The sequence below is a fragment of the Lepidochelys olivacea genome, assembly GCF_965140295.1.
Source record: "Lepidochelys olivacea isolate rLepOli2 genome assembly, chromosome: 5".
Taxonomy (NCBI): Eukaryota; Metazoa; Chordata; order Testudines; family Cheloniidae; genus Lepidochelys; species Lepidochelys olivacea.
Genome location: NC_140415.1, coordinates 24,904,299 through 24,929,307, shown reverse-complemented (window position 1 = coordinate 24,929,307; position 25,009 = coordinate 24,904,299). Strand labels below are relative to the sequence as shown.

The window sequence follows — 25,009 nt, the reverse complement described above, 5'->3', positions numbered from 1 at the left end:
GTTACCGGGTACAGCTCTGTATCCTCAAACTAAGTGACACAGCCAAATAAAACAAACACAAACAAATGACACCCAGGCCCCTGTTCCAAGAAATGATTTTGTCTGGAGTCTTTAAGAGCTCAAGACAATCTTGAAGAGCACTTCAGGATCCTAAAAGAAGGCTAAAAGTTTCATTATCTGTCTGACTTTCAGGAGGCTTTGAAAAATGTGTGCACCGTGGATTGACTTTATGATCTAATACTTGTCAGTCGGTGAATGAAATATATTACAACTAAGAGTTTGGCTTGCTGTTGAAAGTTTCTTGAGTGAAATGGAGGATAATCCAAGTCACAGGCAAGTTACACGTAAGATACATTCACAGTAAAACTGGAGAAAACTGGAAAGTCATTCTGCACATAAAAATCTGATTCTCTGACAGTTTTGAGTGCTTGGATGTTTCTCCTCACTGCACTTTCCTATCTTATCTATGCTTTGTTAGAGAGCAGATGAAATGTGGCTACAGAAATAGCTCCTGCTTCCATGTAGCCACCACTACTCCCTCCAGAGAAACATGACACAAACAGTGTGGCAGCTGTCCAAAGATGGTTGGATCAAAACTTTTAGTATGGTAGGGGCAGAACAAAAGTCTTGCCCGTATATTTGCCATGTGGCTCATCACTTGCAAGTGATAAAATACACCAGCCCCCTCCCCCAACATAGTATCTCTGCACTAGATTGACAAAATCAAATACAGATTCTAAATTTTAAATGGATTTACAGTGCTATTATAGAAGAACAGACTTCTGCCCTGTCCCCCCCCCCCCCCATTAAAGGAAGTGGAACTCTCCCCTAGAGTTGGCACTATAATTAAGGCTAAGATTTTGTCACGGATATTTTTAGTAGAAGTCATGGACAGGTCATGGGCAATAACCAAAAATTCATGGAAGCTCATGACCTGTCCCTAACCTTTACTAAAAGTATCCATGACAAAATAGGGAGGAAGGAGGGTCCAGCATCTGCAGCTGCTAAGAGCTCTGGGATCTCCCACGCTGCCTGCAGCGGCTGGGCATTCCAGTAGGCCCCCTGCCCAGGAAGCTGCGGGGTCCCCACTCAGATGCTTGCAGCTCTGGGGTCCTCCTACTGACCTCCATGACATAATCATAGCCTTAACTATAATTGCAAATTTACCAGCATATAAAAAGTAAATTCCCTTTTAACATTCAAGTTCCGGTCACCCAGATGGCTCTCTCATTTGCAGCCAACCTATCCCTCTAAAGGTAATGGAGAAAACAACCTGAAATAGACAAAAATACATTCGCTCACTAGCGCCAACTATCGAAAAAGTACATGGACCAAGTCTGGAATATTAGCAGAGTTTCTGAATTTCAGTTTTGAAGCTGGGCATGGGAAACTTACTAGATCTGCTATAAAACCATAATTTTAGGTACATTTATAGCCCCTAATTCTTTTGAAAACCCAAATATTTTGTGACTTGCACTGAGTTGCCTAGAAATCAGTACTCACTTGTTCAGTTCCACACTACCTGCCACATTCCAGGACCAGCGGATGGAATGACATCCTGTTTGAGCAGGAACCAAATGAGTCAATACCTTTCTCAGCACAAAATGCAAGTGCCACTTGCCAAGATATCAGATAGTGTGCTCCTGGCATTCCCAAAGCTGAAGCCAAAAACTAAGCTTAAAGTGTAAAAACTGACCACTGAAATCTGCAAGAAAGAGGGGCGGGGGCAGGGTCTACTCATGAAATGTGGCTAGTTTCCAAAAGTTTCATTTTATTTCCCCATTCTATCACTGTAGTGGATGAGAAGAGTTTTCAGAAGCCATTTGAAATGGATCTGGATCCACCTCTCTTAAAAAGGAGTCCTGAGTAACCTACTACCTGTTATACCAATATCCCTAGAAGGGTCTTAAGAGAGCAGAGCAAGCCGGCAGGAACATGTAAACTGCAGCTGAATCAGAATTTAGTCAATTGTCTCCCCACTTCTCCAAGAGCCTGCTGAAGGTGTGTCTGCAGCCCTTCTCTTATAGACTCAGAATTTAAGGTCAGAAGGAACCATCATGATAATCTGACCTCCTGCACATTGCAGGCCACAGAACCTCACCCACCCACTCTTGTAATTGACCCCTAGCCTCCGGCTGAGTTACTGAGGTCCTCAATTTGTGGTTTATTAAGGGAAGGGTTTGTGGCAGAGAATCATGGCTCTTCAATGGATTCACAGGCAGTAATTTTTCTGCTGTGTACATAACAAGGTGACTGCCCACAGCTTGGGGTTGGGTAAGACTGGTAGAAAAACAAAAGGAAACACTAGAAACTCCAGATCCTTTGGGTATTACTAAGTTTTCTTTGTGTAGGCAATTAGACCTACAGTCTCATTTGTCCAGCTGGCCTAACACCACCCCAAACTAAAGACTCCCTTTTGGGAAGATGACCACACAGAGGAGCTAAAGGGGAGAGCATATGAGACCTTCCCCCAGGTCCATTTCCTTTCTCATTTGGAGAGGAAGCTCCACTGCTCCCCAGAAGCAATTCCCTCTACAGATAAGTTTCCTGTCCACAAGGCACAGATGGCTCCACCGTTCATCTGACTAATGGCCCACAGCTGTCACTCCTGCAAGCTATACTTCAGGCAGCCTCCACAAGCCAGCTTTTCGTCCCCAGCCTAGTGAAGGGGTTTAACCCCTTCCTGGTTGAGCCCAGAATGAGGTTCATACACCCTGCCACAGGATCACAAGCCCTGAATTAGTTTGCCAACATGCATTTCATAGATACCATTTATACACAGAGTTTTCTAGAGTGCTAAATGTCTATAGTACAATTGTCTATTTGGGTACTCTTAGAAATATGATTCCTCTGTATCTTTGGATTCTCTCTCCATCACATGTAACCCAAATTAATTCAGAATCTATCCTTTTGCCTTCTGCAGTAGAGTACTGATCTTACAGAATCTGCTGAAAATCGGATAATTCTTATTGCCAGAGACAGCGCAAGGCCTTCAACATTTTACAAGGCTAAAAAAAGTTACTATAAATTTAACAGTCTTTTCAAGATGAAAGTATAATCCTTCCAAAACTTCAGACAACAGATGACTCAACCATCTGGACAATTCCATTAAAATTCTGTCTTGTAAATATAAATATGATGTAATGTACTGTGATCCCAGGAGAAAGGAAAGGTGTTAGACGTATGTGACCTGCACAAGTGTTCCTTGAATCCATCTGGCTAGCTATTTTGAAAAAGGTAATACTCAGATAAGCAGATTTTTTTTTAAAAAGTCCAAGATAAACATTTTTAAGACTATTCTTGGAAAACAAATGCAACGAAAATAAGGTTGTGACGGGGTTGGGTCACAGAAACTCCCTCAAGACTCTCACTAGATATGCTGGGATACCACTCAGAACAGACCCCCCTGCCAGAGAAGGCTTCCCTGCACTCCCGTCTTGCTGAGTTAGACACTCCAGTCAGCTACAGTACAGACCAAGAGGTTGGGCCACGCCCCCCTGCAGTTCAGACACTAAGATCCCCTTAGCCCAGGGGTTTCTCAGTTAACAGAGACTTTCCCAGCACCCAGTATTCAGTCTTTCTGGGAGACTAAAGCCCAAATGAATCCGTTTTACTCTGTATAAAGCTTATACAGGGTAAACGCATAAATTGTCCACTCTCTATAACACTAAAACAGCTGTTTGCTCCTCCAGGTGTTAATTACTTATTCTGGGTCAATTAATAGGCAAAAGTGATTTTATTAAGTATAAAAAGTAGGATTTTACGTGGTTCCAAGTAATAACTGACAGAACAAAGTAAGTTACCAAGCAAAATAAAGCAAAACTCGCAAGTCTAAGCCAAATACATTGAGAAACTGCATACAGGTAAATTTCACGCTTAGAGATGTTCCAATAAGCTTCTTTCACAGACTGGACTCCTTCTTAGTTTGGGTTCAGCAATCACTCACACCCCCGTAGTTACTGTCCTTTGTTCTAGTTTCTTTTAGGCATCTCTTAGGCATCGGATGCATCCGATGAAGTGAGCTGTAGCTCACGAAAGCTCATGCTCAAATAAATTGGTTAGTCTCTAAGGTGCCACAAGTACTCCTTTTCTTATTGTAAGGAGAGTGATCACTTTTCATAAGCTATTACCAGCAGGAGAGCGGGATGGGGGGGAGAGAAAACCTTTTGTAGTGATGAACACCCATTTTTTTCATGATTTGTGTGTATAAAAACATCTTCTGTATTTTCCACAGCATGCATCCGATGAAGTGAGCTGTAGCTCACGAAAGCTTATGGTCAAATAAATTGGTTAGTCTCTAAGGTGCCACAAGTACTCCTTTTCTTTTTGCGAATACAGACTAACACGGCTGTTACTCTGAAATATGTGAAAAGTTCAGCAAATTGAAATTCAGAACTGTGAAAATAAAAGAATACATTTCCCCCTAATACTACAAGTCCCATTTCAGTTTTAAAATTAATTAATATAAAATATTCTATTCTAGCCAAGTGTACAGTAAAATATACACTAGAATCACATCTATTAAAAGTGAACGTTTTTAAACAGGTAAAATATCTTATAAAAAAATTTCAAATGTATTTTACAACACAGTCTTTAAAAAAATCAAATATTTGAAGAGTCACTAATTAACTGGAATTAAGGGTGGAAAAACCCAGTTATTCTGATAAAGATGCAAGTCTTGACTTTAATAGATACTGGTGTAGCTGATTATCAGCTATTACAGAAGGAAGCTATGGTAAGAATCTCTTATCCCAGAGTCTAGATAAGGAAATAAGTATTTATTTACTTAATTCTGGGTACTCAACACTTTTGAAAGTTAGGCCTCTTACCCCATGTCTACACTGCAAGGTAAGCCCAGGGTTAGTGGGACTCCAGTCAGATGAGCTATGTTAGTGAACCCTGGGCTTGAGCATTAAGACTTTTCTAAACCATGCTCAGACGTAGGGCTCTGGCATTCACAATGAAGTGTGCAGACCTGAGTCAAAGTGGATTGCAGATTGTTGTGATATGAGAGGATTAAAGGAAGGTGTCCCATGGAATTGTGGGATACTTTCTGCTGACTCTTGGGACCAGAGCCAAGCAGGGCTACATCTACACACTGCAAAGCAATAGGGTTTGGACCCTGGGCCCTAACTTGACTCAAGCTCAGATCCCCAACCCTGCAGGATCCTGGGCATAGGCGGTAGGTATAATAAGCCAGGGAAGACTAAGCCTTCCCTGGCGCTGCTCCCAACCCACCACCGGACGCCTGGGCCATGGTGGCCCTGTCCCTTCCCTGAGACCCTCACCACTCGTCCACTCCACACTCGCCTCTCTCCCCATGATGCCCTCGCTGCTTGCTGCGTCCCTCTTCCTCGGGACGGGGGGAGAGAATGAAGAGGATGTGGAGAGCCAGCTGCCGGCGGACTCAGGTGGCTTGGCCAGGCACTGGGAGGCTGGCGACTTGGCCCGGTACTAGGGGCAGCTCAGTCCGACTGGGGGCGGCTTGACCCGGCCCGGCACTTGGTGAGGCTAATGGCTTGGCCTGGTGCTTGGGGGGGTAGGGCGGTGGTGGCATCCTGGTCCAATGTGGCTGAGGCGGGTGGGCCAAGGCTCCTCTCCTGTTGCAGGGTCCCCTTAGGGCGTCTCCTTTTATGGGGGGAGGGGCTTCAGGGCTCTGGCGTGCAGAGGTGGGGCCAGCGGGCCAGACTCCCCAAAGAGGGGGTTCACCTACTGTCCATGGTCCTGGAACCCTGGGTCCAAACCCTAGAGTAGCACAATTGCAGTGTTGATGCAAGGGGAGTTAGGCTCGAGCCCAGGCTCGAGCGTGGGCTTATGTTGCAGGGTAAATATACTCTGCTCCTGAGGGAATTCTGTGCCAAAAAAATAAAAATTCTGCACACAGTATTTTAAAATTCTGCAAAATTCTTCATATTTTATTGGTCAATAAATAAACATGGCAGTGGGGAGCACAGGCTACTGGCTGCATGGAGGTGTAAGATCAACCTGCAGCGACCCCCTCCTCCCAGGACATGGACTTGGTGATGAGGCTGCACCCAACCCTGATCTGGTGCAAGGGTCTGGCCTCCCCAGAAACACTGGGCCCTGCCTCTCCCTGCCAGGCACATCAGGTGTGGGCAGGCAGGCTCAACCCAGCAGGACCCAAGTATGGAGGGGCTTAGTGTGGGGGGGAACCTGGTGTGGGGTGAGAGGGTTCTGTGTGGGGCAATCTGGGTGCAGGTGGCTTGGGGGGGGCGGGTGTAGGGGGGAGCTGGATGCATTGTGGCTTGTTGGGGTACTTGGGTGCAGGGTTAATGGCACTCTGTATGGGGGTCCAGGTGAAGGTGATTGGGACTCAGCAGGGGGTCTGGATGCAGGGGAAGTGGGGGTTCGAATGCAGGGGTCCCAGCAGGGAGAGTGGTCTGGGTGCAGGGGTCCAGATGCAGAGGGTTGGGGCTCAGCAGGAAGGGTCTTGGGGGGTGAGGTGCAGGAGGTCTGGACATAGGGGCGTTGGGCAGATGGGGGAGCAGCTCCCTGTACAATAACCCCTCCTCCCATGGCTGAGGAGCAATGGGGCACGATGTGGGGTTGGGGTGGGGGGGAGAGATGTGGCACTTGTTGCAGCTGCTCCTTAAAAGGGAAAATCCATCCTCCTCCAACTCCAGTCCAGCTGGGACTAGCAGCTGAGCCCGGCGTGGGGTAGAAGTCACCAGCCAGGGCACCCCCCCAATTTCCCCCAGGGATTTACCTCTCCACCTGCTGCTCCAGGCACCCAAAATGACACTCGCCCTGCTGGGGAGGGGCACACGACTGCTCTTGCAGGGAAGCAAAGAAATCAGCAGGGGACACGAATTATGCACACACGCAGTGGTGCAGAATTCCCTCAGGACTAATATCCTTATCCACATGTCTGGACGAAGGAGCCTCCTTTTCAAAAATTTTGGCTAGACTGTTCTAAGTTATTTTTAGCCCATGAAGTACCAGCTACAAGATGTCCATTTTTGTTATGCTTCTTTAAAACATTCTTTTACGTTCAGAAACCAGGGGCTTTGATTTGGGGGGAAAAAAAATCCACAGTTAACCTCATAACAGCCTTGCAACTAGTTCAGAAAAGCCCATTGTGCGAAATTTTGGCCTTGCATCCTTATTTGCGCAGACTAACAAATGTTATGCAAGTGATGTTTCCAACAGCCTATTACTTTAGGATACAAAAGTAATGATGATGTTATTGTTAGTGGCATACTTACTCGAGTAATATTATACAGTTATGCTGAAGACTATGGAAACCAAGTCCTCTACAACTTCCCTCAATGAGTTTCAATCTACTTGAAAAGCAAAGAACTCCTGAGCATCTATAGACAACCTATGATGTTCTGACGACTGCACACTGGAAACAGTTTTATCACAGGTTTTAGAGTCGCTGCCATGTTCGTCTGTATCTGCAAAAAGAACAGGAGTACTTGTGGCACCTTAGAGGCTAACAAATTTATTAGAGCATAATCTTTATTAGAGTTTTATCACAAGAGAAGATAAACTTTTGGCTCGTACTTCACAAAGACATTGTAAATTAAACCTCTGAGCTACAACTTTGTGCTTTGTATTCTGTCATTGACACAATACATTGCCTGAGGCTGCTGACTGCCTGCCCAGCCACTGAAGTGGTTTTACTGTGTCCCTCTTGCAAAACTCCTCCATTAGGTCAGTTTCCTATAGGCCTCCTCCTCTGGACTGTAGGAGCTTGCATACTAATCTGCTGCTGAGTGGAACAGTGCAGAGGGCATTCCAGAATGTAAACACTAGGCCGAGGTGTCATTAACAGCATTGTAAGGTCACCTGCAACCTTTGAGTTGTATTTAAAACAGCTGTTAGTTTTATTTGCAAACATTGGTCATTTTAAGTTACAACCACAATCTGGGGAAGCATATATGGTATGCAGGATGGCACTACTCAAATTCCATTTATCAGAATGGAAGCAACACACTAACTAGAGAAAGATTATTATTTGATTTTGAACACACTGGAAGTTTTAGATGACTAGAGAGTCAACAATTGTTAATTTGCTGTATTCTTACCTTTACTTTAGAACGCATCATTAATTTATTTCTATGCCTTCGAAAACAAACAGTTAATGTCAGACAGGAAATCTGAAGTGAAAAGTGGAGGATAGCCAGTCTCACTGAGCTTTATCAGTGAGCTCCATACATCCTGACACAGTATACAAGGCTCTACGTTACTGGAAGCACTAGCTATGCTGCTGTTATTTTGAGAGGCCTTACAGATATGAATATAGGAAACAATTCTGAATATTTATTTTCAGTCAGAAATAAAATAAGTTAACAGAGTAGGGGGTTGCTGTTTATGAGTCATAGCTTGACCTCTATATGTAATTAAAAACCCTCCTTGTGTTTACAATAGCTAGGTTTTATAGATATGGTGCAATATGTCACACTAAATTTTTTTTTAACAATTAATATTTTAGTCTCATAATAGTGATGAAAACCCAAGATGATGAAACCTAAAGCATTCTATGCATGTTTAGTTGGCTGTATGTGCACCCCCTTCTCTAGTTGGTGGGAGGAGAATCACTGGAGAGACAAGAAAAGAAAAGATTTGTTCCCTGCCTCACGGGCTGAGCATTCTTCTTCTTGAACGCCCTCAGTCCCTTCTGGCCCAGGAAGCTTGGGACTGAACTCTGATCCCTTTTATAGGGGCTATAAAGCCCATCTCACATGGACTAGTTTGAGATTTAAATAATGAATTGGTCAGTGAGCAGAGAGCTAATTACTTGTGTCTAATGACAAGCAGTGCCCTGCTTCCATTACACTGGTGTAGTTGCTACTGACACATTTATTTTAGACAGAGCTAGTGAGTTATCCAAGTGACAGCCTGGTTTCCTAGGAGACTGTTCCCAGCCAGCTCTGGCAGAACTCACAAGATAGATATTGTGCCCCACGTGATATTTCCTTCCGTCTGAGACGGTCCAGTTCGGTGTGTTTCAGCAGAGCAGACAGCCGCAGAGAACAACGGCCACAGCAGCAGCACCACCAGTACCACCTTCCAAAGCGTCTCGCGTTTCAGCATGAGTTCGAACCCTAGAAGTGTAGGGCTGGGAGGGGCCTCGACAAGTCACCAAGTCCAGCCCCTGGCACTTCAGCAGGACCAAGTAAATCCAGACCATCTATGATAAGGGTGGGTGGCACAAACCCTAAAGGCCTCCAGTGCCAGGGATTCCACAACCTCCGTGGGAAGTCTATTCCAGAACTTATCCACTCTTTTAGTTAGAAAGGGTTTTTCCTAATATCTCATCTAAATCTCCCTTGCTACAGATTAAGCCAATTACTTCTTGTCTGGTCTTCACTGGACATAGAAAACAATTGATCATTGTCCTCTTTACAACAGTCCTTAATATATTTAAACATTTACCAGGTCCCCCTCAGTCTCCTTTGCTCAAGACTAAGCATGCCCAGTTTTTTTAAACCTTTCTTCATAGGTCAGGTTTTCTAAACCTTTTATTTTTCTTGTTGTGGTGCAAGGGGAAAAGTAAGAGTGCCCAGATCTTAGAACTATAGAAAGAAGCATAATAATTGAATTCCAAAATCTGTTTGCAGTGTTCTTGTAGCCTTGTTGGTCCCAGGATATGAAAGAGACAAGGTAGGTGAGGTAATGTCTTTTATTGGACCACATCTAAGGATATTTTTGGTTGGGTGTGGTGGTGATATATGGATTGTAAAAGCAAACCTTAGGCACAAATGCTTCCAGTTGAAGCAAATCCCAATCTTTTGTATGGTTTAATGGTTAATAAACATTGGGGCAGGGATATATGTTGAAATTACTATGAATGCTCATTTTAGAAAGAGAAATACAGCGAACTAAATTTGATGTGGTCCTTGCAAAATGGACCTTGAAAGCAACTCAGGTTTTTATTTAGGAATAATATGCGGTGCCTTGAAGTACAAGTGGCAGGATGCCTCTAACAGAAATACAAAGTACGACAATAAATTCAATATTGACACATGCTTCAATCTACCTTTATGCACAGTATTTTATAAAGTTTCTCTTAATGGTGCAGAGGAAGGGATAGTTTCCTTGTACAACGAGAGGTAGCAAAACTCTGTTTTTATTAAGCAGTCTGAAAGTGCAGTTCTTAGCAGGGACAAGTAGGGGAAGAGGAGCTTGTATACTGAAGCTATAAAAAGCACTTGCATGCACACATTTGTTGGTTAGATGTGACTATTTAAAACTGCAATGGATAGTGAGTACAAATCCCATTAGGTATTAGTGTATGTAAATTCCTGCAAGTTTCTTTCAAAGTTGCAGATCAATAACCAGCACTCGTCAGGATCTGGGAACACAGTACCTGTATGCTGCCCTTCCAAACAAAACTTCTATATCTTCTGAACAGGGATATGCCCCTGACTACACAGAGTGCTGGGGTAGCAACATGCCACACTCCTCAAGATTATGAGAGTCGGAGGACATGCATTGGTTCTACTGTCCCCTAATCCCACAAAACATTGTTCTGAATGCAATGGTACCTAAGTAAAGCCACTTCTGTGACACGAAGCCAGAAAGGGTTAAGCAACTAGGAGGCTACATGACCCAAATTCAATTTTTAGAGACATATTAAAAAGCATGTAAATGGTAATTTGGGTCATTCCATGTTAGATAAACTAGAGCAATGAAATGTAGAGTTGTATTGTTAGTGAACTGGAAGAAGAGAATGATTGGAATTTGTCTGTTTACCTATATCTTGTTAGAGGTTAACAATGTAACCAAACTGTTCCTGTCTGTTACTATATTCTATTGATTCAAAGATCAAAAGGGGATATTGACATTAAGATGGAACTTGGGTGTAGTAGTATCATTTACTACAAACATCAAAGAGAAATATAGAATCACAGGAGATTAGGGTTGGAAGAGACCTCAGGTGGTCAACTAGTCCAACACCCTACTCAAAGCAGGACCAACACCAACTAAATCATCCCAGCCAGGGCTTTGTCAAGCCAGGCCTTAAAAACTTTTAAGGATGGAGATTCCACCATCTCTCTAGGGAACCCATTCCAGTGCTTCACCACCCTCCTAGTGAAATAGTGTTTCCTAATATCCAATCTAGACCTCCCCCACTGCAACTTGAGACCATTGCTCCTTGTTCTGTCATCTGCCACCACTGAAAACAGCAGAACTCCATCCTCTTTGGAACCCCCCTTCAGGTATTTGAAGGCTGCTATCAAATCCCCCCTCACTCTTCTCTTCTGCAGACTAAACAAGACAAGACAGCTGTCTATGAACTGCTTAATGAATATTACCTTATGCTGATGAATGCAACTAGTTACCTGTGCATACATAGGAAATAGGAGGTTTTACTTCAGAGCCACAATGCTTCGCCAAAGGAATGCCTGCTGTCAAGAGGCTGCCAGACAACTACAGAAGAACTCTTGTGCCCTGATCCTGTATCTCAGATCTGCTTAAGCTTCATTAGGGGAACTCTGAGTCGCAAGACTGAAGTCTCCAGCTCCTGTCTGGGTCACCTTGCTATTGTACATTGGTCTATAACCTATGGAACTAATTCTGGAAGAACTATCTGCAACTCTAAAGCTCACCATCTCTGCTGTGAACCTGACCTAAAAACTCTATGTTTGTTTGTATAATGATCTTTCAACCTATACTCTCTTTTTTAATAAATTTTAGTTTAGTTAATAAGAATTGGCTGTAAGTGTGTATTTGGGTAAGATCTGAAATATTCGTTGACCTGATGGGTAATGTGTCTGATCCGCTGGGACTGGTAGAACTTTTAATACGATGAACAAGATTTTCAGTAATCCTTATCATATTTGACTTGGCTGTCTGGCTGACAGCCCAAGGCTGGATTGTTTTAAGGGAACTATGTTTTTGGTTTCTGGGTAACCAGTAAGGTATTGTAGAAGCTGTTTTGTTGCTGACTTGGTGAATCTAATTATTAGAAATAACCCTACACTGGTGGTATCATCTGCCCCATTCTTTGAAGTTTGCCCTGATTGAGCAATCTCACTGTGGCCCCCTTGGGACTCCGGTCACAACCTTAACAAAAAGGTAGAAACTCCCATTTGTGGTAGCAGGAGCAGCAGTTGCTAAATTCCACTGTAGCCCAACCCCCCATTCCCAACAGAATAATTCAGAGGAAATTCCTTGAGGAGCTACTTTCACCTCCAGACTTCCGTTCCATTGATTTTCCCATGGAAAGGATCAATTTGAGCCTTTGCTTTTATAGTGGACTTCACTTGGGACACCAGGCCTTGGGCTAAAGAAGGTTACATGTTTGAGGAGGAAGGAAGGAAGGGAGCCTGGTACCACATTCTGGAGCAGAGTGCTTAGCTCGTCCTTGGAATAGTGGCCAATAAAACAGCGAGCAGTACATACAGCAAGAGCAGAATATATTTTTTATAACTTCGAGGGATAATCTATTTTTATTTTTAAGTAATTTTTACCAATTTAAGTTTTCATAGCCTTGCGGAATTATGTGTTTTAAGCATTTTTAAAAAAAAACAATTAAAATGTTTACAGTTGAAGGATATTAAGGGGGGAAGACAATGATTAAATGATAGTAGACGTCAAAATTAGAAAAGTTTTATATACCATTAAAAGCACAAAATTGTCAGCATCACATCAAAAAATACAAAGTAAAAATCCTTAAATCAAAACTCCAATAAGTTCTCAAGCAGCATTTTTCTTACATTGCCTACCTGCAAAGTTGGATTATCATCAATAGAAATACTTCCTTCCAAGCTTAATACACACCACCACAACACACACGGTGCAGATAATATTCTCCATAAAGGTGTTAATGTCTTCTATAGTTTCAAAGGAAAGCATTGATTTTTAGGATGAGGGTCTCTCCCAAAGTAGGACTGGTCTCCCAAAGCTGGGCAAGGCAGCCAGTTATCCCTGATATTTACACACAACTATACGTCCAACTCTGCCCTCTGATGGGTGTGTGCATTTCCCATTGTTTTCAATGCAGCTAGAACTGCGCACACATTTCAAACAGAATTTAGCCTATGGCTCAAATTCCAAAACCCCACAGATAAGGAAAGCAGTATGTCCTGACCAAGAGGAGGGCTGTGTATTTGCCAGGCTGATATCTGTTCTGCTCTTAATTTGCCCCACTGCAGCTGCTCTGAAGAACACACAAGTTGAGAGAAAGTGGCTGCATCTCTTGTATTTTTGGTGGTCTCTTGTTTACATTTTCCCTATGGAAAAAAATAGACTTTTTTTTTTTTTTTTGAAGTGCACGGCTGCTGAAAATTAAAGGTCTGCATTACCGCTTGGACTATTATAATTCAACGCACACTGCTTTGGTGGAGAAACAGCTTTTTTTTAAAATTACTTTCCATAATGAAGTTAAGCAGAGTTCAGATTTCAGCTGAAAATGGGAACCAGAGCTTATTTCATATCCTATTCAGATATACACTAATGAAGAAAGATATATACAATTAGGCCTTCATGTTCCTAAGAAAGGCAATCAATCAACAGGTCTCTTCATTATAGTGCCTGTATTTTACAAAAGGCAGAATTATACACCGAAGAACAAAAGCCTGTTTAGTCCCACCATCGGATTTAAACGCACATCTCGGCATTTGTTTCAGAATTTACTCTCCTGCCCAAATATTTTCGTTTTCAGAAATTACTAAAAACAGAGACAATCACATTTGGGTTTTAGTACACATGGTCTCTACTGCACTAGAGCGACCTAACCCACAGCCCGCTTGTGGCCCAATCAGCGCAAGCTGTGGTCCACATGACATCCTCAGGGCCATACAAGTTGCGTGTGTATATATAGTGTGGAGGCGGCCCACATAACGCATAGAGAACTGCATATGCAGCCCACAATGGTAAGTACGTTGAGAACCACTGCACTAGAGCTGTGTCACTGCTGCTTGCACCATGTGACTGAACCAATGAAAGTCAAAAGAGCGTAGCATGCTCAAATAAGACAGTATCACATCCATACACAACAGTCCCTACAGTAATTGCGGGCACTGACCCGATGCACTATCCCACAAGTCCTGACAACATAGCTCCCTGGACCAGGCACAAAATTGCTATTTGCACCTGTTTAGATCATTGGTTTCTTCCGCTGCCTGGTTTGAATGGTTCCTTCTTGCATTAGCATCCATGCATACATGAAAAAGGAAAGATACCATGAGATCTTATACCCTCAAAATGGTAGCATAGATAACATGATGGAGCATCATCAGCCTTCTCCCAAGCAACCGTCGGACAAGGAGGCCAAGGGTAAAGTGCGACTACTTTGGTGCCTGAGGTGTAAGGACCTCCTATTTTTAAAAAAACCCCACCTCCCAGTTCCATTATTATTTTGCATCTGAACTGTTTCCTTCTCCTCTATATCTCCCCTGCTTTGGGCGGGAGGTGGAGCAAGGAAAATGGGACTGGAAAGTCTGGTCCTGAAGAGAGCACTCGTCCAGGTTGCCCAGCTCCTGAAGAGTGGGGTGGGTGTGCATCTAAGAATGGGTATTAGACCACTATGACTAGTTAAAGGGGCCCACTAAGGAGGAAAAAGGAGGTGGGAGCAGGTGGTATCCACCACAAGAAGTTGTGGATGTGGACACAAGTCATTTTATAAGAATGCTAGAATTTATGCAAAACCAAAATACTTTAGTTTATCCAACCCTGGAGTGTGTTCACTGTAAATCGCAAGTGACAGTTTAATACATTTCTCAAATAACTTTTGGGAAATCTTAAACAGTGATTGTGGCCACATTAAGGTAAACAGACCATGCTAGTAACAACTGTGGCTAAGTATCCTTGTCAACAAAGTATGACTCATGGATAATTACACCTCATCTATATTGCAAAATGGAACTATGCTTTAACCATATATCCCAGCAACTGACTTTAGCATAGACAGAAACCAAGTCTCTGCTTGAGGATGGGAAAGGTCAGAGAGTTAGAACCTGGCTCCACTTTGCAATTTTCTGTTAGCAGAACCAAAAACTCATAACTGAATACCCGTAAGACTTCTTGGACAGTAGCCATTAAAAGGATGTCACCTCTTCTATGAAACTCTGCCATGGGCATTTGAAGATCCTGCTGTAGTACCATAATGACCTATCCATAAATGGGGTTTTATTCACACTCGTTTGCCCAGTGTGTCGATGCTTTAAAAAAATTACAGTAATATGTCCCCTATAAAAGCCTTCCCAGTTGTCAAACAGAAAAGCCACCCAATACTCTCACCTAACCCCAACAGAATATAATCACATCTACAACTGAGTCAAAAATATCCCTCTAGAAATCTCCCTAACCTTCCTCATTCAGCCCAGAATGAAGCCTCCTCTCTAGGTAAAGGCCTTACCTAGATTGCAGTCCAGAATGCATACTGGAGCAAATACTTCAGAGCTATTGTCATGTGCTATTTTCAACAGCGTAGACTAGGTCTTTTTAAAGTGTATTCCTGGAATCCCAGGACAGATGAAAAATGCATGAGTACTACGACTGTCAAGTGATAAATGTTCTATTATTGTTTAACAGCCTATTGCGATTAATTTTTTTTATTTAAATATTTTTGAATGTTTTCTACATTTTCAAATACTGTATATTTATTTCAATTACAACACAGAATACAAAATGTACAGTGCTCACTTTATTTTTATTACAAGTATTTGCACTATAAAAAACAAAAGAAATAGTATCTTTCAATTCACCTAATACAAGTACTGTCGTGTAAACGGTCATGAAAGTTGAACTTACAAATGTAGAATTATGTACAAAAAAAGGCTTTAGAGCCGACAAGTCCACTCAATCCTACTTCTTGTTCAATCGCTCAGACAAACAAGTTTGGTTACATTTACGGGAGACAATGCTGCCCGCTTCTTGTTTACAATGGCACCTGAAAGTTAGGACAGGCGTTCACATGGCATTGTTGCAGCTGGTGTCGCAAGATATTTATGTGCCAGATGCACTAAAGATTCATATGTCCCTTCATCCTTCAACCACCATTCCAGAAGACATGCATCCATGCTGATGACAGGTTCTGCTTGACAACGATCCAAAGCAGTGTGGATCGAAGCATGTTCATTTACATCATTTGAGTCAGATGCCACCAGCAGAAGGTTGATATTTTTTTTTTTTTTGGTGGTTCAGGTCCTGTAGTTTCTGTGTTGGAGTGCTGATCCTTTAAGACTTCTGAAGGCATGCTCCACACCCTACCCCTCTCAGATTTTGGAAGGCACTTCAGATTCTTAAACCTTGGGTCCAGTGCTGTAGCTATCTTTAGAAATCTCAAATCTCACATTAGTATCTTCTTTGCATTTTGTCAAATCTGCAGTAAGTGTTCTTGAAATGAAGAACATGTACTGGGTCATCATCTGAAACTGTCATAACATGACATATGACAGAATGCGAGTAACACAGAGCAGGAGACATACAATTCTCTCCCAAGGAGTTCATTCACAAATTTCATTAACGCATGATTTTTTTAACGAGCATCATCAGCGTGGAAGCATGTCCTCTGGAATGGTGGTTGAAGTATGAAGGGGCACAGGAATGATTAGCATATCTGCCACGTAAATACCTTGCAATGCCTGCTACAAAAGTGCCATGTGAACGCCTGTTCTCACTTTCAGGTGAGATTGTAAATAAGAAGCAGGCAGCATTATCTCCCATAAACGTAAACAAACTTGTTTGTCTTAGTGATTGGCTGAACAAGAATTAGAACTGAGTGGACTTGTAGGCTCTAAAGTTTTATATTGTTCGGTTTTTGAGTGCAGTTATTAACAAAAAAATCTACATTTATAAATTGCACTTTCACGATAAAGAGGTCGCACTACAGTACTCATATGAGGTGAACTGAAAAATACTATTTATCACTTTTACAGTGCAAATATTTGTAATAAACAATATAAAGTGAGCACTGTATACTTTGTATTCTGTGTTGTAATTGAAATCAATATATCTGAAAATATAGAAAAAAATCCAAAAAAATTTAATACATTTCAATTGGTATTCTATTTAGCAGTGTGATTTAAAACTACGATTAATGTTTTTAACTGTGATTAATTTTTTGAGTTAATCGCGATTAATCAACAGCCTTAATTAATACTATATAGTTTACCAACCATTTTAAACTATGCAAGCCAAGATCAGTTTTCTTGTGAGTCTCATACAATTAAAGTTACGTGCTCTCAGGTGGCTGCAGTACTTGGCAAGTTTGGCAAAATCTCATATTAAGACAAACAGATAAACGTTAAGTGAGCAAGCACCAATTAATGCTAACTGTTGGTTTCTTCCACCATTAGCTCTTGCTGTAATAGAAGAGTTAAGAGCACTGTAATTAACTTTGCTCATAAATAAATGCAGCCTGTTAAAAGTTGTACCTAATTTTTACAGATAAAAGTAGAGTTTGTCTTTCATCTTATAAGTGTCATGATTGGAATGATTCCTTTGGATGAAATGTATAAATCCACAGAATATGAATTATGCTTACATGCTGCTACATAAAAAAAATACAGCAGGAAACTCAAGTGCGATCTACAGTTAACTGATATTTTAATGATGATGCACAGGGACCTTTCATCCTAAAGGATGAAACAAAATGAGAGCCCCACTAAAACTGTGCAAGGACAAGAAAAACTCAAAAGGGAGAAATGTATTCGTTGCTCGGTAAGGGAAGGGGGCACCTTGAGAGAAAAAGAACAGTGTTGTCTGGCAAATTAAACAGCACTACTAGTTGGAAGGGAATCCTTTTGAAACACAGTGACTAGAATGTGGATGACATTTTTATGTCAGCTGTAAGTTCCCATTTATCCATTTTAAATGAAATTCAGGCCACACACAGAGAACTGTTTTGTTACAAGCAAAAATTGTTCCTTGAGGGCTCAAAATAAGAAACAGACAACAGCTGACCTAACACTGGTTTCTTTAGGACACATTCTAAAGGCAAAATGCAAAGCAAGGAGAAAAAGGTTAGATGGTCTCAAAGATTCCACCTTTCTTCCCAAAACAAAAAATCAACTTTTATTATTTGACTCCACATCTCATCCTCTCCTCTATGGAGGGAGACAGAGCAGCAGATCCAGTCAGAACCTAATGAAGCATCCCTGTTCAGCTCTCCAAAGATTTTGCCAGGGTACTCCAGCATACGGAAGGATGGAAAGACCTGCCAGTTCTAAAACAAACACAAATACAAATAAACTGTAATTGGGGAGGGAAAGGGGGGAAAAGACAGAGACAAACTCTCTGCATCCCAAAGCAGTATTAAAGGGCAAATACTCAAAGAATTTGTGTTCCTTGATGTTCACCCTTAAGACTGGAACTACAATGAATAACAGGGGCTGAAAATAACCCTCATTCATTAATGTCCTAGCCAAACCTTAATGAGTTACAGTATTTAACAACTTTGGTTCTGATGTCATGTAGCAGGCATTCAGTCCTAACTGTAGACTCTTAAGTGGAAGGCATGTAATACATTTAAATAGTCAATGTTCATTATTGTTATAAGTGTTGGATTTTGTAAAGAGAGCTCAAAGCTCTCTTTAACTACTGTCGTACAAATATTTCTTACTTTTGTAAACACAGTTACAACAAATTATGTAGGCCTGGCAACCAAAGCCACTGAAGTTTTGAAAAAAAAACCAAAAAACATATCTACATGTTCAGCAACTTTTATATTTACACACACATACCCACCCACCCACCAGCTAAATCAGGCACAAACCAAATATGAACAGTTTTAATTCTCAAATACGTCCAACCACGACTACTCCATTTTTCTCATTTTGTCATACTTCAGACATCTTGGGTTAATATCCAAGTTAGGGCGGGCGGGGGGTGGAAGCATGGCCTAATGTCTAATGTTACTATTTAAGGATATTTTAAGATGACCACTGGGTTGGTTTTGGAACACAAACCATGTGTATGTGTTTGAAATGACTCAATAAGAGGCAGATGTAAAACAAATACAACAAAGGAATTTAGTATATTTTTATTATAACATTGGGAGCTTAGTGTGGTAATATCTAGGAAGAATAATCATGTGTGTTTCATGAGTATGGGGGCCAATAGTTCTATCTACCACTGGCCATGCTAATAAACAATTCCAAAATGACCATAATCCCGCTTGGCAACATCTGCCTTCCACCCTAAAATAATGTTCAGCACATTAATTTATGCTCACAATGAACTGATGGGGGTGGGAGAGGGAGCCCTCTCCTCCCCTCTACCCCCCCCCCAAAAGATTCTATCAGATTATTGGTGTGGTGTAACAGTACCCCACATGGGAAGCTAGCTCTGCCTTACTTCTCCGCCAGTGAATGTACACAAGTCCAAGTTTTTAGCTGCGTACACGCCGGCTAGTGCACATACAGCACGTATGCTAATCCCTCTGCAGTTCACTGGAAGTGCTACCTTCAAATTCTCTTTTCCACAAGAACATGTTTATTTTTGCATTGCAATTGGAGACTCAGGATAACAATACCAAGACATCCAACCACAGAGTAGATATTAACGAACCTGACACATCTCAATGTAAATATTATATACACACATCCCATAATCAAATCCTGGTGGGAGCAATTCTTGTAGTTTGTAACCTTAGGTTTAGCATGAAAAGTTCTTGGTAGTGTTTCAAATTCACTGGGTTTATTCTCTTCCCTCTGTATTAGAAGAATCAGTATATACAAATCAGACTATTCCAAGAACAGACCAGCAAAAAAGTCAGTAAAATCAAAAGTGAACATTAAAGCAATGCTTATACTGCACATATTTGAAGAATTACTTTAGGCAACTATGGCCCTTGTTTTCTAATTAAAGATTAATCCTAAATTGTGCATAAGTACTTTTGGTTAATCTATCACTATTTCACATATAGTGAATACCATTTTCTTCTAATGAATCAGGACATGTGTACAAATAACATTCTTGCTTCTCCTTGTTGACTTACTTTTAAAGCTATGCTTAAAACCCAAATCAGAAAGTTCTTCCTTAATTGCAGATAAGGAATTTGCAGTGATGTAATTTAGGAACACATCCAAACCATCCCATTCCCCCACCAAAATGCTCACAGCAGCTAAAGCAGGACTGTGAAATAAGGATGGTTATGAAAAGACAAGAGAAGCGGGGGGGAATGGGGGACAGGGGGTTTGCATTGGCTAAAACCATTTCCTGTTCACCCTTGTGGTGTGTAACAGTCTTAATTACATCTGATCTCACCCCTTTCAGCTGCATTTTAAAAAATTAAGTTACAAATGCAATTCAGATATCAGGTTTCACATTTATAAACCTAAAAAGAGGTCATGCATATTATTGCCTTTGTCTCCAACTATGAGGAGTTGGAGGGTTTCTGTTTTGTTTTGTTTTAATTTAATGGAAACCTTGATTTTCCCTGGGAGACGAGGTCACAGACTAGGGCATTTCCTGTCTGCAGCAATGCTGTGTGCTTATGCAGACATAAGTCTTCTGACAAAAAACTGATTTATTTCAAAGAAGGGGTCCTTACAATCATAGTATATAATGAGATCACATTCTTTCCTACTTGTTTTGCTTAATCACTGTGGATTACTCAAAAACATACTGAGGAAAAAGGATGTGTTTCAGCTGTTATGGAAAGTGACACTGCATCTGAAATCCCACACAAACTGTTGGGCCTGAGATGAGGAATAACTCCACTGAGATCAACTGAGTTTGTGTGCAAGGGCCCAGATCCTACAAAGTGCTGAGCAACTCCCCACTGGGTGTCGAGGACACTCAGCATCTTGCAGGATAGGGCACCAAAGGAGATGACCATCCATTCCATTTATGCCTTTACAGAGAAATCAACCTTCTGAACCCTGCCCAGAGGAAGTGTCCAGCCAAACTTCAAGTATACTTTGCGTACACATTGCATGTGTGCAAACATGCGATGTGTTCAACAGTGGGTGATATCACCTGGCACCGGGGGTAACCCACCTACCACGGAAAGAGACAAGCACCAAGCAGGTCAAGAGAAAAGGCTGCAGGGGGTTGTGGGAGCACTGGAGGCCTGAAACCACAGGCTAGCAGCCAAGCTGAGATCAGGAAAGCCTTGGAGGACACAAAAGAAGTCATTAACAGTGCAGGTAGTGCAGAGGTGAAAGCGTGAGGGGGTGGTGTGGTGGCAGTGCAGATGACTTCTTAAGTACTTATACGGCCCCCATTACTACAGTATCTGCATCTCACCACAGGTAAGGTGTTTATCCTCACAACTCCCCTGTGAGGTAGGGATATGCTATCATCTCCATTTTACACATGGGGAACTGAGGTATGGAGACCAAGTGACTTGCCCAAGGCCACACAAGTCTGTGGCAGAACAGGGATTGAAATTCAGGTGTGACAAAGTGGGAATTTTTGTAATGGTTTTATGAATACTGTGTGTGAGCGCCTCAGTTTCCCTCATTTTGAAAAGCTATCCAGTGTGTGTGTGTTGGGTGGGAGGACTGTTTGCTCTCAGGGCAGGCTAAGAGATTCAGGTATAAACGTTGCCTGCCTGTCAGAGTTTAAGTGGGTCATTAGAAAAAGACTGCCAAAAAGACAATGGCAAGTCCAGTCACCAGGACATTGACGCCTAGCAACCACCGACCCAGAGGGAGATGCATTTCCACACCTCTCAACGGGGAAGCTGAGCAACACAACCCAGCCTGAGAACAAAGGACTGGAGAGGAAGGAGGTGAGGGACAAGAGTCTGGGCGCTCACCTGGGATCTGGCCAAGGAGGTCAGATTGAGAGACAGAGCTTGAACAATGGGGTTCATTACAGCTTGGCTAGGGCTCTGAGTTAACCAGAATGGTCTATACTTTAACCTCCATTTCTCTATATTAACCTAAGGACTTCCTAAGCTGTGTTCCAATTGACTAATGAACCGTATACTGTTTTGACAATACTGTTTGAGTGTCACTGCAAATGCTTGGTGAGGTGCATTACTCCCTGAAAAGTGTAGAAGTCTCTACCAGGAGTCTGTCAGTTGGACTTGCTGAAAAGAACTCAGGGTATGATACAGGAGTGCCGGAGCCCCAGAAATTCAATCTAAGGAGACAGTGAAGCTGCAGAAAAAGTGAGACCCCCATGGGGATCTGACACTTCCACAGGATTGCTGCTACACCCCCCAGCTTTGGATCTGTGACACCAGGTCTCCCAAGTTTTATGCTAGTTGGTTTGTACATACATACATAAAGATTTACAGCCCCTGTACTCCCACATTGTACTTATGTTTGATAGATGCCTTCAATGCATGGACAATCACTACAAAAAAACCAGCTCTAAAGACGACCTGATTTAGCATTCATGCTCACTTCTGTGCAGACAGGTGGACTCAAACACATTTTGTGTTAAGAAATCAAGCTCCTAAACGTTGCACTGAAGTTTTACAAACCACTGAGATGGCTCTTATGAGAGAGCCTATAAACATCACAGTTTTAAGACTACTTCAAATCTGTACCTTAAACACAGTCATGAAAATATGGGCAAATTATTCAGGGGTAGGAGGGAGATGGACCTACTATATAAAAGCAGCAAGTAACATTTAGACAGATTATTTTTAAGCAGTGCTCCCTTTACTTTCACGATCTGGAAACATCTATCAGAGGGTCATTTCGAGTCAATGTCAGAGGAAACGGGCAATTTAGCATTTCAAGGATAAATTACAAAGTCAGACTGAGGTCAACTCACTTAAAAAAAAGTATTATGCTACATTAGAAAAAACAAAGCAACAATTATAAATCTAAGTTCCAGGTATGGAACCTCCCTTGCATGGACTAGGAAAAAATACACCATGATAGAACACTTACCTTCCTATGCTACCGTCACACACAAAATACCAAATAAATTTCAGTTTGTGTGTTAACTCACCAAAGTTCTTCTGATGTACTTTGATAGCACCTTTCATTAGAACAACCCCAAATTTTACACTTAGATCACACCCTCCATCCAAGGATGCTTTACTAACAGTAGCTCAGTGGTTCTCAACCTATTTACCATTGTGGGCCGCATATGCAGCTCTCTGTGTTATATGGACCGCATCCACCCAATATATATACTATTTGTATGGCCCTGAGCTTGTCAGATGGGCCACAACTATGTGCTGATTGGGCCGCAAGCAGCCCACCGGCTGCGAGTTGAGAACCACTGCATTAGATGAATGAAGCCTCATGAAGTAGGTATTATCCATTTCACAGACCAGACCAAAGAGACACTAAGTGATTTGCTCCAAGTCATACAAGTCAGTGACAGAGTATGCAATTGAGATTACATCTACACTGTTTTCCGTTCTAATTATTAGATCGTGTTTTCCTCCTTGTTGCCTAAACAAGAGTTTGAACTAAAATAATAATAAAAAAGATAAGTGTGTGTTTGGTAACCTTGGCCCAGTCTCTGGACATGTGGCCACATAAAAAGAAAAATAAAACCCAAACCTACCACAAACTGACAATTTCCTAGTGGGAGAGGACAGAGCAGCACCTGAAGAGGTTTGTGAAGAAACTTGCATGATGCCAGCTTGCCCACACAATGTTTATCTTCACCCTGTACCATTATCTGCATCTCTCTTTAACAAGCATTACATATGTTACATTTTAACCTCCCCAGTACTGGAAAAAAAAAAAAAAAAAATCATGGCAACAACAGGAAGTCAAGTTCAAAACCATGAGCATCAGCTGAAATCCAACACCCTTTCTGCATACTACCATAATCTTAATAAATACAAATAAAGTTGTTGACGTGTAGTGCAGCTGTGTATTGTCAGGTAACTATAAATGTGGTACTTACTGAACTGAACCGCATCACAAACACGGTGATAATGAGACTTGTCTCCTGACAACATGGCATGCTAAATATCCACCACAGCAATCTAGCTGTAGTAAGACTGGGCTTGCAAACAAGGAGTCAAAATAAAACAACTTCTAGCTTAAAAGCAAAAGATTTAACAATTGCATTGAAGAACTGTCTTCTTTACTGCCCGAACAGGAGCTACCTCAGAGCAAGCCTGGTGCAGCTTCCAGTCCTCTAGCAGTTTCTGCACCTATTCCAGCATAAGTGCACGGAACACACCCACCATTTATTCTGCTTGTCACCATGGGTTAATGTGGTCAGAGGCAGGAGAAAAGACCAGCAAAAACAAGAAGTGATAGTATGCCTGCACCAAGAGAAAGTAGGGCAGGAACTGTTAATGGGAGGGCAAAGAGTCAGTTTCCTGAGGCAGTCAGTATGTGTCTGTCCAAGCAGCAGGAGATGCCCTAGGACAATTGGAGCCCACAGCCCTTCTGAAGTGACCATGAAAGGCAAAGCACATTGAGAAGGATCATCTCAGACCCTTCTGCCACCACAAGAGCAGTTATAGAAAGCTTGACCCGCAGTCCCTAAACACGAGGGATGTAAATATCATTTTAAAAGTTAACCATTTAAATGATTAACGTTATATTGTTTAAACAGTTAACCAATTAAAGGGAGAGGAGCTGGGGTTGCTCTGGATGGCGAGAGGGGGGCTGTGGTCGGCTGGCAGGCCGGTGGACAAGGTGCTGGCGTGGCAGGGTCCAGGCGCAGTGGGGCTGGGGAAGGCATGGCCTGGGGGGGGGGGGGGCGCAGCTGGGGCCTGTAGGGAGGCGCAGCCGGGTGTTAACAGTTACTGTCGGTTAACCAGTAAGCCTAATGCTCACCGGTTAACATTTTACATCCCTACTAAACACAAGGAAATTAATTTAACTGACCCCCCCCCCATCCCCCACAGCACAAAAGCTTTTAAGAATTAATCTTTAAAACCAAATATATTGTTAGAAATCTAACAACTTCTAGATACGGTCTCCCAGCCTCCCACACCACAATTTCCTCTCTTATTTACCTGTCTATTTTCAGAATTGTAATTCAGAATCTGTTTGCAACAGTGTATTTCACAATACTCTCCTACTACCATGAAGTGCTGAATTTTAGTTAGTTTCCCTGTGCGGCATGAATTGTACATCCGATAACGGCATGTTAGGACAAAGATGTCAAAATGTTCCTATATTTCCAATTCCACATACATTTAAGAAGA

General features: G+C 42.1%; 1 protein-coding gene and 1 long non-coding RNA gene across 6 annotated transcripts in view; one reads left to right on the top strand and one right to left on the bottom strand.

The window, feature by feature from the left end:
• Positions 1-25,009, bottom strand: part of RAI14 (retinoic acid induced 14) — a 133,663-nt gene that overhangs the window by 78,385 nt on the left and 30,269 nt on the right. The window lies entirely within an intron of this gene.
• On the top strand, positions 8,976-11,631 carry LOC311521285. Its single transcript, XR_014711847.1, has 3 exons — positions 8,976-9,168; positions 9,588-9,630; positions 11,238-11,631. It is a non-coding gene; the product is annotated as an uncharacterized lncRNA (long non-coding RNA).